We start from the raw sequence: 4,773 nt of genomic DNA on the forward strand, positions 1-4,773 counted from the left end.
CATAACTGGGGCGTGCTGTGCAGCCAGTACTGCCTCGCTAAAGGCTGCGTCATGTAGCTTTTGAGCGACAACACCTTCGAGCCGCGCGGCACTTTTACTTGCTGTACTGGCCCCAAGGCGTTTGCGGACTACGGCAGCCGTGAGTGTAAAGGCGCGCTCACACTAGCGGGAAGCTTCCCGCGCCGGCACAGCGTCAACGTCGACGCTGCCTCGCAGCTCCTCGGAATGACGCTCACACTACGCGCGTTTTCTCGCTGCGGTTGTCTTGGAATGTGGAGAGAGGAGGCGCTGAGGGAGGACCCGAACGAGCAGAAAGAGAAGGGCATAGTCACGTGACACTAGAGAAGACTGGAAAGCGCACCCTGCTAGCTCCCCTCCCGTCGCCCTGGCAAAGCAGCCGCCGAGTGGCCGGCCGGACGCGCGCAGCCTCCGCCTCCGCCGACGGGGTCACTGAACTGGGACCGACGTCACGGTTCACCGTCGGCGCCCATTGGCTGTTCTGTCACCGGCACGGGAAAAATAGGTACCGAACCCATCGCTCCGCGGGACGGGAGAGCAGGCTGTCCGCGGGAGAAAAACCGGCTTGGGCGGGAAGCGGCACGCGGGAAACGCCCGGCGTTGCGCGTTTTCCCGCTAATGTGAGCGCCCCTTAAAAGACTCCCAGAAGTTTCGCCGAACCCTTGGGGCGAAGTAGCAGCAATAGCTTTGCCGAAAATCCGCCTCTGCATCAAGTGTACCAGGTTCACAGGGTGGACAGCGCATTCTGCACCTTGGCGGAACTTTCATCAGTGCTTTACAGGAATGAAGAAATGAAATGTAAAAAAAAAATTGCCGGACATTTATAGTACTACGAATTTTAGCGACAACAGGGGTGGTGCGAAATGCCGATGCCAGTCTCTGACTCGTATTAGCTCTGAGTAGAGATGAAGCTTGTCTTTTTCGTTTGTGCCGCTACACTTACATCAGCCCCACGGAAAAGTGACGTCACTGTGTTCGTACCAAGAACTAATTGGAGTTCTGAAGCCAGTGAACATAGCCCATCCCCATGACCTCATGTGTGACGTCACGCCGTTCTGACTAATCAGCGGGACGTGTTCTTATGACGTAATGTTTGACGTCACTTCATTCGACCAGTCGGCGGAACGTGCTGCACCTGACGTGTTACGCCAGCGACGCTGACGCCACATAAACGGGAAGCGTGATCTCAGCAACTGTCGCCCTAAAGCAGAATTTTATTCCTCTTCCGGGCTGAAGCAGAGACAACGGCGGCTATATGGCATCGCGCTCCCGAGCCGATGCCCCACTGGACCGAATGACAAGATGGCCTAATCTGGAGAGCGCCGGTTTCCGGGCCCCATCACTTTTTTACAGCTTGTATACGCACCTGGGCAGCAATGTCTTACTTGCACAACAAGTGCACACTGTTTTTTTTTCGGTTATAACACACTACGGTCGATTCTACTTAGCCCGCGGGACATCCCTCAGACAACTGTGATTATAACAAGTATAACAAGGCAGCTAGGTAACATTGCATGCGGTCAGGCATAGGCAGAAGATCGCAATAAATGCAGCGGAGCGTCAAGAAAGCCGCTATAAAAGAGCAGGTATATGTATGGGGAAGGAATAATGAACAATTACCGAGAGTAGATCTGGGGCTGAGGCCACAGAGATGACCTGGAACGCATCTTCTTTCTTCTCGATCCCCTTCAGTTAGTGCGCGCGCCTGGCCGTCAAAAGCGCCACACCAAGAGACGCTGCTCGGCAATTCATCATCATCAACGTCATCATCATCGAGTTGGAGGCATTCATACAAGCGCTCTCTTTGGGACTGCACCAAGCCTTAGCCATTAGCCCGACAACCCCATTGTGTGTGCCGTTTTCCAGCATGAACAGCCACAACAGCGCCAACGCGTCTTCATCCTAGAGAAACTGGGCATCGAGGCTCCCTAATGCGGAGTGCGATAACAAGAACCACGACATCGATTCTGCACCTGCTAGCATTGCTTTAGGTCTAAGGGAGTGGAGGTGGGCCGGATGGCAGATTACTCAATACAAACAGCGCTACTTAACAGGTTGAGGATTCACGTGTTCCTACAGCCGACCTATCCAGCCTTCCTCAGACTAAGAGAGAGAGAGAGAATGAAAAGGAAACGCAGGGAGGTTAACCAGATGTAAGTCTCCGGTTTGCTACCCTACACTGGGGATGGGGGATAGGGGTTAGAAAGATGACAGAGAGGAAAACGCAAAAAAAAGGAACGTGCACACATGGAGACACACACACACAAGGCGTTCCAGTTAGTCTTTCACACAGGCCGGTAGATATTAAGAAGCGCAAAAGCGCTTGCACGGCCTTCTGCGACGGTAGGTCCTTTCGATGTTGTAGAATTCTTTTTTTCGGATAGCGGTTGGTCGTCCAGTTGGTCAAGTTCATGGCTAAGGCATGCCCTCTGTGGACAGTACTGCGGGCAGGAGCACAATATATGGCCAATTGATTCTTCATGGCCGCAGTGGTCACAGGTTGGGGTGTCGGTCATCCCTATGCGTAAGGCATAGGCTTTAGTAAAGGCAACACCCAACCAAAGTCGATATAAAAGCGTGGCGTCTCTACGGCGAAGCTGTGATGGCGCTCGAAGACTTAATGTTGGATCAAGTGAGTACAGTCGCGTATTTCTTAAATGTGGCTCATTCCATTGCGACTTGGTGCACTGCCGAGCAAGTAGGCGGAGCTTCCGTGCCGCGTCAGTTCTAGAAAGAGGAATTGGGACGTGGCGCTCCTCAGTATGGGCTGAGCGGGCAGCGTGATCCGCCCGTTCATTTCCGATAATCCCGCAGTGACTTGGAAGCCACTGGAACGTTATTTCATGGCCGGCATCACTTATATGGTGTAACGTCTCTGCAATATGGAAGATTAGTCGTTCGTGCGGTGCGCGTCGTAGAGGCGACAGTAGAGACTGCAGTGCCGCCTTCGAGTCGCAGAATATTGTCCATTTGTGCGGCGGTTCATCACCAATGTGATGAAGGGCAGTTAAGAGCGCTGCGAGCTCTGCTGTCGTCATTGTTGTCGCGTGGGTCGTTTTAAATTTGATTGTTGTAGCTTTCGCTGGAATGACGATTGCCGCCGCGGAGCTGCTTGGAAGGACAGATTCATCAGTGTAAATATGCGTTGAGTCACGGTAGTTCTCGTACAAATGTAGTAGCGTGAGCTGTCTAAGGGCTGGTGATGACAGATCAGCTTTTTTCGAGATACCAGGTATTGCGAGGTTGATTTTTGGCTGAGCGAGGCACCATGGAGGGATCGAAGGTCTCGCAGCCGGAGTGAAACAAGCTGGCAACGATTCATCATATGCAGTTATCGTTTGGCTGAAAGATGTGTGTGGCCTGTCCGCTGGTAGAGAGGCTAAATGGTGACGAGAATTCCTGGCTAGATGCCTTATATGGGTCCTGAGTACTTCAATTTCAATGTGTGTCTTGACAAGGTGGTCTCTAGCGATTGCTATCGTAGCCACTGTTGAAGCACTCTGAGGCAGGCCTAGACAGATCCGGAGCACTTGACCCTGGAGACTTTGTATTGTGCGTAGATTCGTTTTGCCTGTGTTGTTTATTGCTGGCAAGCTGTATCGCAGAAATCCTAGAAAAAGCACCCTGTACAGTTTTAACATGGCACTAGGCGACATTCCCCAGGTCTTGCCAGCAAAAAACTTGAACAGGTGGAAGATGCCTGTCAACCGTTTTTTCACGTATGATATGTGTGGGTTCCATGACAAGTCCCTGTCGATTATGACACCTAGAAACTTGTACGATTGGACCCGTCGTATTATTTGGCCATTTATCATTACACTGTAGTTTGCCATGGGTTTGCGCGTAAATGGCACTAGTGCGCATTTCTCGGAGGAAATTTCCAGGCCTCGATTACGGAGGTAGATAACAGTTTGTGTGGAAGTTGGCCTGTGTCATCTCTAGGTTACTGCGTTCTAATGCCAGAGACTGCATGCACTGACTGAAAATAAGTTTTCATAACAGAAAAAAAAACGGTGAAAAAGACAAATACAGGCTTCGCCACCACCAGCCATTTTGGCAAGCAGACTGCAAACTGGGGTGATGCAAAGAAAGATTTTTTTTTATCTTAAGTTATCTTAAGTTTTTATCTTAAAATAACTCAAGATAAAAGCAATGTGTCCTTCAGCAATAGGTTAGTTTCGAGTTAGCGTTCGTACAGAGCGGCAAGTCAACTAAGCTTGCTCTAATTTTGCTCAGTTTCACTTTTTTATTGTTTTATTTGTCCCTGAGTGAATGTTCAATGCTTCAGCAGTAGTTGCAAGGGTCTGCGGCTCGGAGTTCCTTAGACCGAAAGCATGAATATTACACGTTTAGGAAAGTATCAATTATCCACAGGTATAGTGTGAGCCATATAGGGCGCGCGGGCTCTTAAGGGGTTCATTATGGCAAGGTTAGGGGCAAGTGCGACCGAAAGGGTGTGCGCTCAAAGAACTTAGGTGGCGTGTTGCGTGGTTTTGCAGTGCTGGGCTTTTAATATCAGCATGTGCTGGGCTTAGCAGTTTCAGCGGTTGCTTCGAGCAAGCCGATATAACTGCGCGGGACTTCGGGCATCGTGAAATGAACGCCCAGCTTGCTAAAAAATATTAGAACCCCTTGACGTTTCTTAACTTTCGCAAAGAGAAGACAGTTCACATGCCACCGATTCCACACACTCTCGAACATTGACAGCAGCCGAGCGAAATTATGCGCACACCGAGCGTGAAGCCCGAATTGAGG

Source organism: Amblyomma americanum, chromosome 2 (genome assembly GCF_052857255.1).
Source record: "Amblyomma americanum isolate KBUSLIRL-KWMA chromosome 2, ASM5285725v1, whole genome shotgun sequence".
Classification (NCBI taxonomy): Eukaryota; Metazoa; Arthropoda; class Arachnida; order Ixodida; family Ixodidae; genus Amblyomma; species Amblyomma americanum.